At 32.0% G+C, this 13,195-nt stretch overlaps 5 non-coding genes across 5 annotated transcripts; all 5 read right to left on the minus strand.

Annotated features, from left to right (window-relative positions):
* Positions 1-1,396: 1,396 nt before the first annotated feature.
* Positions 1,397-1,469, minus strand: TRNAM-CAU (transfer RNA methionine (anticodon CAU)). The gene has a single exon. It is a non-coding gene; the product is annotated as a tRNA-Met (tRNA).
* Positions 1,470-3,317: 1,848 nt separating this feature from the next.
* Positions 3,318-3,390, minus strand: TRNAM-CAU (transfer RNA methionine (anticodon CAU)). The gene has a single exon. It is a non-coding gene; the product is annotated as a tRNA-Met (tRNA).
* A 1,851-nt stretch (positions 3,391-5,241) lies between these two features.
* Positions 5,242-5,314, minus strand: TRNAM-CAU (transfer RNA methionine (anticodon CAU)). Its single transcript has one exon. It is a non-coding gene; the product is annotated as a tRNA-Met (tRNA).
* A 1,850-nt stretch (positions 5,315-7,164) lies between these two features.
* Positions 7,165-7,237, minus strand: TRNAM-CAU (transfer RNA methionine (anticodon CAU)). Its single transcript has one exon. It is a non-coding gene; the product is annotated as a tRNA-Met (tRNA).
* A 1,859-nt stretch (positions 7,238-9,096) lies between these two features.
* On the minus strand, positions 9,097-9,169 carry TRNAM-CAU (transfer RNA methionine (anticodon CAU)). Its single transcript has one exon. It is a non-coding gene; the product is annotated as a tRNA-Met (tRNA).
* Positions 9,170-13,195: the final 4,026 nt, after the last annotated feature.

Raw genomic sequence — 13,195 nt, forward strand, 5'->3', positions numbered from 1 at the left:
ATGTTAATTCTGTGGCAAGTTGCATAAACAAGATAATGTTCAATCTTAATTAATCTGTAAGAGAAGTATATAACATAGGAATTGGAGTAACAAGTGAATAGTTCCATGCCTATCAAAACTGAAATTTGAAGTCGTGAATAAACTACACTGATAGCTTGATATTAAATGTGATGAAAATTTTCAAAACATACGAACAAAGAATACTAAAGAGAAACCTCCTGTAAATATGTGGAGTATTTGTGAACTGTTATAGAAATAAAAACAAAAACTGTGTTGTTTCACTAAAACATACATAAACAGGTAGTGGTAAGAAGTTTTATAAAAAAAAACGATAAAAGAAATATTTGGACGTGGTTGAAGGCCTCACAATGTAAATATGAAATTCCTTATTTTACCATTTAATTTGGAATAGATTTTATGATATATTACATATAATAACGTACGAAAAGTTAAAAAAGAACGTCTAAAATTTGAAAATATATACTTAGGTGACTCACGTATATGAAGCCGTAAATGTTTGCCTTTCTCGTTTCATCATATTTATTAATAAAATATGGTAAGTGAAGGACAGGAATAAATAACACTTTAACACTAAGCGAGCAAAACAAAAAGAACAGTTTCTTGTAAGAAAATCTTCGTACATTTTAACAGAGAACTAGCACCATGAAGATAATGTTTAATCTGAATACCTCTACAAATGTAGTATTTATCATTATAACTTGAGTTACAATTCAAGGGTTTCATTTGTTTTAAAACTGAAAATGAAGTCGTGAATAAAGTACACTGAGAGCTTCATATTATGTGTGAAGAAAACGTCATAACAGACGAACATAGAATACGAAAGAGAAATTGCTTGTAAATATATATATGAACTATAACAGAAATGAGAGAAGTGATATTACATTAAAATACATAGTGTTAGGTAGTGGTTAAAATAATGTACGTGTAAGAAGGCCTCTCGACTTAAATCTAAGTTTTCTTATTTTTACCATTTGTTTTCGTATTAATTTCGTGATATACTAAATACAATTCTGTATGTAGAAGGAAGGAAAGTAAATTAGACTACAAACGTAAATAAATAAATTTATATTATCGATTCATTATATTTATTAACAAAATAGAGCAATCGACGAACGCGTATAAATTACACTTTAACAATCAGCCAGCAAAATGAAAACAAAGAGTTCCTTTTAAATAAATCTCCGTAACCTTTCACTCACACCTGCCGTAGAATGTAACCATTTTCATATGGGAATAGCTCTTAGACTACGTAATATGTCTGTAAGCCTCACTTACACTGACATATTATTCCATTACGGTCTTGAAAAATTCCTAAGCCTACATTCTCATATTCTCATTCATGTGATCATTTCCCAAGCGTCATTCTAAAAGTGTGTGCCCCGGGTGAGGCTCGAACTCACGGCCTTCAGATTATGAGACTGACGCGCTTCCTACTGCGCTACCGAGGCTATGTCTATATATATATATATCACAAACAATCATAATTGACCATATCCAACAGAGTAAATAAAAAATACATCATTTTATGTATGTTTCTTTTTTTTTTTTCGAGTATTCTAGAAGTCCACGGAGCGGATAATTGAAAAGGTACTTCTTCACCAAAGTATATCACACGTGTATACATTTCCATTTTTATTGTAAGAGCCTAAGGTGTTTTTAAGAGCTCGTGTTCCACACTTTGTTCCTATCCAATAGATAGAAGTTCCGAAAACCGCTCTTAAGAAAACAAAATCGTACAATTCAATAGCCAACGAAGTGCAAACTTTGCAAACTTTTTTTTACGCATAAATGGTTATCCTCCTAGTTGCAAAAGAAAGTAGATGAAATCTTTATTTACATATCTCGTGTTGTTCATCGAAATGTTTAAACTTAATTTACAATTCCAAACGATAATTGTCGGAAAATGTTAATTCTGTGGCAAGTTGCATAAACAAGATAATGTTCAATCTTAATTAATCTGTAAGAGAAGTATATAACATAGGAATTGGAGTAACAAGTGAATAGTTCCATGCCTATCAAAACTGAAATTTGAAGTCGTGAATAAACTACACTGATAGCTTGATATTAAATGTGATGAAAATTTTCAAAACATACGAACAAAGAATACTAAAGAGAAACCTCCTGTAAATATGTGGAGTATTTGTGAACTGTTATAGAAATAAAAACAAAACTGTGTTGTTTCACTAAAACATACATAAACAGGTAGTGGTAAGAAGTTTTATAAAAAAAACGATAAAAGAAATATTTGGACGTGGTTGAAGGCCTCACAATGTAAATATGAAATTCCTTATTTTACCATTTAATTTGGAATAGATTTTATGATATATTACATATAATAACGTACGAAAAGTTAAAAAAGAACGTCTAAAATTTGAAAATATATACTTAGGTGACTCACGTATATGAAGCCGTAAATGTTTGCCTTTCTCGTTTCATCATATTTATTAATAAAATATGGTAAGTGAAGGACAGGAATAAATAACACTTTAACACTAAGCGAGCAAAACAAAAGAACAGTTTCTTGTAAGAAAATCTTCGTACATTTTAACAGAGAACTAGCACCATGAAGATAATGTTTAATCTGAATACCTCTACAAATGTAGTATTTATCATTATAACTTGAGTTACAATTCAAGGGTTTCATTTGTTTTAAAACTGAAAATGAAGTCGTGAATAAAGTACACTGAGAGCTTCATATTATGTGTGAAGAAAACGTCATAACAGACGAACATAGAATACGAAAGAGAAATTGCTTGTAAATATATATATGAACTATAACAGAAATGAGAGAAGTGATATTACATTAAAATACATAGTGTTAGGTAGTGGTTAAAATAATGTACGTGTAAGAAGGCCTCTCGACTTAAATCTAAGTTTTCTTATTTTTACCATTTGTTTTCGTATTAATTTCGTGATATACTAAATACAATTCTGTATGTAGAAGGAAGGAAAGTAAATTAGACTACAAACGTAAATAAATAAATTTATATTATCGATTCATTATATTTATTAACAAAATAGAGCAATCGACGAACGCGTATAAATTACACTTTAACAATCAGCCAGCAAAATGAAAACAAAGAGTTCCTTTTAAATAAATCTCCGTAACCTTTCACTCACACCTGCCGTAGAATGTAACCATTTTCATATGGGAATAGCTCTTAGACTACGTAATATGTCTGTAAGCCTCACTTACACTGACATATTATTCCATTACGGTCTTGAAAAATTCCTAAGCCTACATTCTCATATTCTCATTCATGTGATCATTTCCCAAGCGTCATTCTAAAAGTGTGTGCCCCGGGTGAGGCTCGAACTCACGGCCTTCAGATTATGAGACTGACGCGCTTCCTACTGCGCTACCGAGGCTATGTCTATATATATATATGTCACAAACAATCAGAATTGACCATATCCAACAGAGTAAATAAAAAATACATCATTTTATGTATGTTTCTTTTTTGTTTTTCGAGTATTCTAGAAGTCCACGGAGCGGATAATTGAAAAGGTACTTCTTCACCAAAGTATATCACACGTGTATACATTTCCATTTTTTATTGTAAGAGCCTAAGGTGTTTTTAAGAGCTCGTGTTCCACACTTTGTTCCTATCCAATAGATAGAAGTTCCGAAAACCGCTCTTAAGAAAACAAAATCGTACAATTCAATAGCCAACGAAGTGCAAACTTTGCAAACTTTTTTTTACGCATAAATGGTTATCCTCCTAGTTGCAAAAGAAAGTAGATGAAATCTTTATTTACATATCTCGTGTTGTTCATCGAAATGTTTAAACTTAATTTACAATTCCAAACGATAATTGTCGGAAAATGTTAATTCTGTGGCAAGTTGCATAAACAAGATAATGTTCAATCTTAATTAATCTGTAAGAGAAGTATATAACATAGGAATTGGAGTAACAAGTGAATAGTTCCATGCCTATCAAAACTGAAATTTGAAGTCGTGAATAAACTACACTGATAGCTTGATATTAAATGTGATGAAAATTTTCAAAACATACGAACAAAGAATACTAAAGAGAAACCTCCTGTAAATATGTGGAGTATTTGTGAACTGTTATAGAAATAAAAAAAAAACTGTGTTGTTTCACTAAAACATACATAAACAGGTAGTGGTAAGAAGTTTTATAAAAAAAACGATAAAAGAAATATTTGGACGTGGTTGAAGGCCTCACAATGTAAATATGAAATTCCTTATTTTACCATTTAATTTGGAATAGATTTTATGATATATTACATATAATAACGTACGAAAAGTTAAAAAAGAACGTCTAAAATTTGAAAATATATACTTAGGTGACTCACGTATATGAAGCCGTAAATGTTTGCCTTTCTCGTTTCATCATATTTATTAATAAAATATGGTAAGTGAAGGACAGGAATAAATAACACTTTAACACTAAGCGAGCAAAAAACAAAAGAACAGTTTCTTGTAAGAAAATCTTCGTACATTTTAACAGAGAACTAGCACCATGAAGATAATGTTTAATCTGAATACCTCTACAAATGTAGTATTTATCATTATAACTTGAGTTACAATTCAAGGGTTTCATTTGTTTTAAAACTGAAAATGAAGTCGTGAATAAAGTACACTGAGAGCTTCATATTATGTGTGAAGAAAACGTCATAACAGACGAACATAGAATACGAAAGAGAAATTGCTTGTAAATATATATATGAACTATAACAGAAATGAGAGAAGTGATATTACATTAAAATACATAGTGTTAGGTAGTGGTTAAAATAATGTACGTGTAAGAAGGCCTCTCGACTTAAATCTAAGTTTTCTTATTTTTACCATTTGTTTTCGTATTAATTTCGTGATATACTAAATACAATTCTGTATGTAGAAGGAAGGAAAGTAAATTAGACTACAAACGTAAATAAATAAATTTATATTATCGATTCATTATATTTATTAACAAAATAGAGCAATCGACGAACGCGTATAAATTACACTTTAACAATCAGCCAGCAAAATGAAAACAAAGAGTTCCTTTTAAATAAATCTCCGTAACCTTTCACTCACACCTGCCGTAGAATGTAACCATTTTCATATGGGAATAGCTCTTAGACTACGTAATATGTCTGTAAGCCTCACTTACACTGACATATTATTCCATTACGGTCTTGAAAAATTCCTAAGCCTACATTCTCATATTCTCATTCATGTGATCATTTCCCAAGCGTCATTCTAAAAGTGTGTGCCCCGGGTGAGGCTCGAACTCACGGCCTTCAGATTATGAGACTGACGCGCTTCCTACTGCGCTACCGAGGCTATGTCTATATATATATATATCACAAACAATCATAATTGACCATATCCAACAGAGTAAATAAAAAATACATCATTTTATGTATGTTTCTTTTTTGTTTTTCGAGTATTCTAGAAGTCCACGGAGCGGATAATTGAAAAGGTACTTCTTCACCAAAGTATATCACACGTGTATACATTTCCATTTTTATTGTAAGAGCCTAAGGTGTTTTTAAGAGCTCGTGTTCCACACTTTGTTCCTATCCAATAGATAGAAGTTCCGAAAACCGCTCTTAAGAAAACAAAATCGTACAATTCAATAGCCAACGAAGTGCAAACTTTGCAAACTTTTTTTTACGCATAAATGGTTATCCTCCTAGTTGCAAAAGAAAGTAGATGAAATCTTTATTTACATATCTCGTGTTGTTCATCGAAATGTTTAAACTTAATTTACAATTCCAAACGATAATTGTCGGAAAATGTTAATTCTGTGGCAAGTTGCATAAACAAGATAATGTTCAATCTTAATTAATCTGTAAGAGAAGTATATAACATAGGAATTGGAGTAACAAGTGAATAGTTCCATGCCTATCAAAACTGAAATTTGAAGTCGTGAATAAACTACACTGATAGCTTGATATTAAATGTGATGAAAATTTTCAAAACATACGAACAAAGAATACTAAAGAGAAACCTCCTGTAAATATGTGGAGTATTTGTGAACTGTTATAGAAATAAAAACAAAACTGTGTTGTTTCACTAAAACATACATAAACAGGTAGTGGTAAGAAGTTTTATAAAAAAAACGATAAAAGAAATATTTGGACGTGGTTGAAGGCCTCACAATGTAAATATGAAATTCCTTATTTTACCATTTAATTTGGAATAGATTTTATGATATATTACATATAATAACGTACGAAAAGTTAAAAAAGAACGTCTAAAATTTGAAAATATATACTTAGGTGACTCACGTATATGAAGCCGTAAATGTTTGCCTTTCTCGTTTCATCATATTTATTAATAAAATATGGTAAGTGAAGGACAGGAATAAATAACACTTTAACACTAAGCGAGCAAAACAAAAAAGAACAGTTTCTTGTAAGAAAATCTTCGTACATTTTAACAGAGAACTAGCACCATGAAGATAATGTTTAATCTGAATACCTCTACAAATGTAGTATTTATCATTATAACTTGAGTTACAATTCAAGGGTTTCATTTGTTTTAAAACTGAAAATGAAGTCGTGAATAAAGTACACTGAGAGCTTCATATTATGTGTGAAGAAAACGTCATAACAGACGAACATAGAATACGAAAGAGAAATTGCTTGTAAATATATATATGAACTATAACAGAAATGAGAGAAGTGATATTACATTAAAATACATAGTGTTAGGTAGTGGTTAAAATAATGTACGTGTAAGAAGGCCTCTCGACTTAAATCTAAGTTTTCTTATTTTTACCATTTGTTTTCGTATTAATTTCGTGATATACTAAATACAATTCTGTATGTAGAAGGAAGGAAAGTAAATTAGACTACAAACGTAAATAAATAAATTTATATTATCGATTCATTATATTTATTAACAAAATAGAGCAATCGACGAACGCGTATAAATTACACTTTAACAATCAGCCAGCAAAATGAAAACAAAGAGTTCCTTTTAAATAAATCTCCGTAACCTTTCACTCACACCTGCCGTAGAATGTAACCATTTTCATATGGGAATAGCTCTTAGACTACGTAATATGTCTGTAAGCCTCACTTACACTGACATATTATTCCATTACGGTCTTGAAAAATTCCTAAGCCTACATTCTCATATTCTCATTCATGTGATCATTTCCCAAGCGTCATTCTAAAAGTGTGTGCCCCGGGTGAGGCTCGAACTCACGGCCTTCAGATTATGAGACTGACGCGCTTCCTACTGCGCTACCGAGGCTATGTCTATATATATATATATATATATATCACAAACAATCATAATTGACCATATCCAACAGAGTAAATAAAAAATACATCATTTTATGTATGTTTCTTTTTTGTTTTTCGAGTATTCTAGAAGTCCACGGAGCGGATAATTGAAAAGGTACTTCTTCACCAAAGTATATCACACGTGTATACATTTCCATTTTTATTGTAAGAGCCTAAGGTGTTTTTAAGAGCTCGTGTTCCACACTTTGTTCCTATCCAATAGATAGAAGTTCCGAAAACCGCTCTTAAGAAAACAAAATCGTACAATTCAATAGCCAACGAAGTGCAAACTTTGCAAACTTTTTTTTACGCATAAATGGTTATCCTCCTAGTTGCAAAAGAAAGTAGATGAAATCTTTATTTACATATCTCGTGTTGTTCATCGAAATGTTTAAACTTAATTTACAATTCCAAACGATAATTGTCGGAAAATGTTAATTCTGTGGCAAGTTGCATAAACAAGATAATGTTCAATCTTAATTAATCTGTAAGAGAAGTATATAACATAGGAATTGGAGTAACAAGTGAATAGTTCCATGCCTATCAAAACTGAAATTTGAAGTCGTGAATAAACTACACTGATAGCTTGATATTAAATGTGATGAAAATTTTCAAAACATACGAACAAAGAATACTAAAGAGAAACCTCCTGTAAATATGTGGAGTATTTGTGAACTGTTATAGAAATAAAAACAAAAACTGTGTTGTTTCACTAAAACATACATAAACAGGTAGTGGTAAGAAGTTTTATAAAAAAAACGATAAAAGAAATATTTGGACGTGGTTGAAGGCCTCACAATGTAAATATGAAATTCCTTATTTTACCATTTAATTTGGAATAGATTTTATGATATATTACATATAATAACGTACGAAAAGTTAAAAAAGAACGTCTAAAATTTGAAAATATATACTTAGGTGACTCACGTATATGAAGCCGTAAATGTTTGCCTTTCTCGTTTCATCATATTTATTAATAAAATATGGTAAGTGAAGGACAGGAATAAATAACACTTTAACACTAAGCGAGCAAAACAAAAAAGAACAGTTTCTTGTAAGAAAATCTTCGTACATTTTAACAGAGAACTAGCACCATGAAGATAATGTTTAATCTGAATACCTCTACAAATGTAGTATTTATCATTATAACTTGAGTTACAATTCAAGGGTTTCATTTGTTTTAAAACTGAAAATGAAGTCGTGAATAAAGTACACTGAGAGCTTCATATTATGTGTGAAGAAAACGTCATAACAGACGAACATAGAATACGAAAGAGAAATTGCTTGTAAATATATATATGAACTATAACAGAAATGAGAGAAGTGATATTACATTAAAATACATAGTGTTAGGTAGTGGTTAAAATAATGTACGTGTAAGAAGGCCTCTCGACTTAAATCTAAGTTTTCTTATTTTTACCATTTGTTTTCGTATTAATTTCGTGATATACTAAATACAATTCTGTATGTAGAAGGAAGGAAAGTAAATTAGACTACAAACGTAAATAAATAAATTTATATTATCGATTCATTATATTTATTAACAAAATAGAGCAATCGACGAACGCGTATAAATTACACTTTAACAATCAGCCAGCAAAATGAAAACAAAGAGTTCCTTTTAAATAAATCTCCGTAACCTTTCACTCACACCTGCCGTAGAATGTAACCATTTTCATATGGGAATAGCTCTTAGACTACGTAATATGTCTGTAAGCCTCACTTACACTGACATATTATTCCATTACGGTCTTGAAAAATTCCTAAGCCTACATTCTCATATTCTCATTCATGTGATCATTTCCCAAGCGTCATTCTAAAAGTGTGTGCCCCGGGTGAGGCTCGAACTCACGGCCTTCAGATTATGAGACTGACGCGCTTCCTACTGCGCTACCGAGGCTATGTATATATATATATATATATATATATCACAAACAATCATAATTGACCATATCCAACAGAGTAAATAAAAAATACATCATTTTATGTATGTTTTTTTTTGTTTTTCGAGTATTCTAGAAGTCCACGGAGCGGATAATTGAAAAGGTACTTCTTCACCAAAGTATATCACACGTGTATACATTTCCATTTTATTGTAAGAGCCTAAGGTGTTTTAAGAGCTCGTGTTCCACACTTTGTTCCTATCCAATAGATAGAAGTTCCGAAAACCGCTCTTAAGAAAACAAAATCGTACAATTCAATAGCCAACGAAGTGCAAACTTTGCAAACTTTTTTTTACGCATAAATGGTTATCCTCCTAGTTGCAAAAGAAAGTAGATGAAATCTTTATTTACATATCTCGTGTTGTTCATCGAAATGTTTAAACTTAATTTACAATTCCAAACGATAATTGTCGGAAAATGTTAATTCTGTGGCAAGTTGCATAAACAAGATAATGTTCAATCTTAATTAATCTGTAAGAGAAGTATATAACATAGGAATTGGAGTAACAAGTGAATAGTTCCATGCCTATCAAAACTGAAATTTGAAGTCGTGAATAAACTACACTGATAGCTTGATATTAAATGTGATGAAAATTTTCAAAACATACGAACAAAGAATACTAAAGAGAAACCTCCTGTAAATATGTGGAGTATTTGTGAACTGTTATAGAAATAAAAACAAAACTGTGTTGTTTCACTAAAACATACATAAACAGGTAGTGGTAAGAAGTTTTATAAAAAAAACGATAAAAGAAATATTTGGACGTGGTTGAAGGCCTCACAATGTAAATATGAAATTCCTTATTTTACCATTTAATTTGGAATAGATTTTATGATATATTACATATAATAACGTACGAAAAGTTAAAAAAGAACGTCTAAAATTTGAAAATATATACTTAGGTGACTCACGTATATGAAGCCGTAAATGTTTGCCTTTCTCGTTTCATCATATTTATTAATAAAATATGGTAAGTGAAGGACAGGAATAAATAACACTTTAACACTAAGCGAGCAAAACAAAAAAGAACAGTTTCTTGTAAGAAAATCTTCGTACATTTTAACAGAGAACTAGCACCATGAAGATAATGTTTAATCTGAATACCTCTACAAATGTAGTATTTATCATTATAACTTGAGTTACAATTCAAGGGTTTCATTTGTTTTAAAACTGAAAATGAAGTCGTGAATAAAGTACACTGAGAGCTTCATATTATGTGTGAAGAAAACGTCATAACAGACGAACATAGAATACGAAAGAGAAATTGCTTGTAAATATATATATGAACTATAACAGAAATGAGAGAAGTGATATTACATTAAAATACATAGTGTTAGGTAGTGGTTAAAATAATGTACGTGTAAGAAGGCCTCTCGACTTAAATCTAAGTTTTCTTATTTTTACCATTTGTTTTCGTATTAATTTCGTGATATACTAAATACAATTCTGTATGTAGAAGGAAGGAAAGTAAATTAGACTACAAACGTAAATAAATAAATTTATATTATCGATTCATTATATTTATTAACAAAATAGAGCAATCGACGAACGCGTATAAATTACACTTTAACAATCAGCCAGCAAAATGAAAACAAAGAGTTCCTTTTAAATAAATCTCCGTAACCTTTCACTCACACCTGCCGTAGAATGTAACCATTTTCATATGGGAATAGCTCTTAGACTACGTAATATGTCTGTAAGCCTCACTTACACTGACATATTATTCCATTACGGTCTTGAAAAATTCCTAAGCCTACATTCTCATATTCTCATTCATGTGATCATTTCCCAAGCGTCATTCTAAAAGTGTGTGCCCCGGGTGAGGCTCGAACTCACGGCCTTCAGATTATGAGACTGACGCTTCAGATCCTACTGCGCTACCTGCGCTACCGAGGCTATATATATATATATATATATCACAAACAATCATAATTGACCATATCCAACAGAGTAAATAAAAAATACATCATTTTATGTATGTTTCTTTTTTTGTTTTTCGAGTATTCTAGAAGTCCACGGAGCGGATAATTGAAAAGGTACTTCTTCACCAAAGTATATCACACGTGTATACATTTCCATTTTTATTGTAAGAGCCTAAGGTGTTTTTAAGAGCTCGTGTTCCACACTTTGTTCCTATCCAATAGATAGAAGTTCCGAAAACCGCTCTTAAGAAAACAAAATCGTACAATTCAATAGCCAACGAAGTGCAAACTTTGCAAACTTTTTTTTACGCATAAATGGTTATCCTCCTAGTTGCAAAAGAAAGTAGATGAAATCTTTATTTACATATCTCGTGTTGTTCATCGAAATGTTTAAACTTAATTTACAATTCCAAACGATAATTGTCGGAAAATGTTAATTCTGTGGCAAGTTGCATAAACAAGATAATGTTCAATCTTAATTAATCTGTAAGAGAAGTATATAACATAGGAATTATTTATTGCATATAAATATTCGATTTGCTTCCGTTTAGTGCTCGGGATCAGCCAAGCGTGTTAAGGAGTTCAACTCGTAATCCAAGAGTCGCAGGCTCGAATCCCGGTCGCACCAAACATGCTCGCCCTTTCAGCCGTGGGGGCATTATAAGGTTACGGTCAATCCCACTATTCGTTGGTAAAATAGTAGCCCAAGAGTTGGTGATGGGTGGTGATGACTAGCTGCCTTTCCTCTAGTCTTACACTGCAAAATTAGGGCCGGCTAGTACAGATAGCCCTCGAGTAGCTTTGCGTGAAATTCAAAAACAAACAAGCTTCCGTTTGGTTTTGAAAAAAAACAAATTTATTTACAACACAATTGCCATAGAGACCAACTAGTTAGAAATGCAAACGTCGCGGTTATAATGCGTTCGTTTGTTTGTTTTGAATTTCGCACAAACCTACACGAGAACTATCTGTGCTAGCCGTCCCTAATTCAACAGTGTAAGACTAGAGGGAAGGCAGCTAGTCATCACCACCCACCGCCAACTCTTGGACTACTCTTTTACCAACGAATAGTAGGATTGACCGTCACCTTATAACGCCCCCACGGCTGAAAGGATGAGCATGTTTGGCGCGACGGGGATGCGAACCCGCGACCCTCAGATTACGAGTCGCACGCCTTAACACGTTTGGCCATGCCGGGCTAATGTGTTCGTAAATTTCAACTTGGCTTCCTACATTTCTCACCTTTTTTTCGTTTTCCTTTGCATCAAATACCACATATAATATTTCACTGAGCATATTAAATCAAGATAATATAATATCTTTTGTCATTACGTGGGCATTGTATTTTTGTAAAATGATCGTTATATTAAGTGAATAAGAAGTGAAGTGTTATTTTTTTTTCTCAGCAGCATGAGTTCAAAACAAAATACGTGATATTAATAATATATATAACTTTCACTCAGTTTTTCTATTTAATTTTGTGTGATACAGAAAATAACATTTCTAGAACTGACTAACCAGTATCAGAAATCCTAGGTATCAAGTTTAAAGCAGGTTAGTAGTGCTTTGTAGTAGTGTTGAAAACTGTTCCTATCCATGATGTCTCAGCGCCAAATTTGAAGTCGGAGCAATCACTAAGCAATCGGAGATAGATTCTTGCGGTGGGCAGAAAGCAGACAGACCCTTGTGTAGTTTTGCATAGTGCTAAAGCAGCTTAACAATGAAACAAACTTTCCGAAGAAATTAATTTTATCTATAGAACTGATTGAATGATTCCAGATGTTATATTACGTTAATAATTACCACATAACACTTTGGTAACATTTTGTACATACTACGCTTTTTCGCTCATTAATTTTATTTTAACTCATAAAACCGCGCTAATGGAGACAGCACTTCTACAAACTAATATCGTGTTTATGGTAACTAACTATTGATATGGCCCGGCATGGCCAAGCGCGTTAAGGCGTGCGACTCGTAATCCGAGGGTCGCGGGTTCGCATCCCCGTCGTGCCAAACATGCTCGCCCTCCAAGCCGTGGGGGAGTTATAAGGTGACGG

Source organism: Tachypleus tridentatus, chromosome 8, assembly GCF_004210375.1.
Source record: "Tachypleus tridentatus isolate NWPU-2018 chromosome 8, ASM421037v1, whole genome shotgun sequence".
Taxonomy (NCBI): Eukaryota; Metazoa; Arthropoda; class Merostomata; order Xiphosura; family Limulidae; genus Tachypleus; species Tachypleus tridentatus.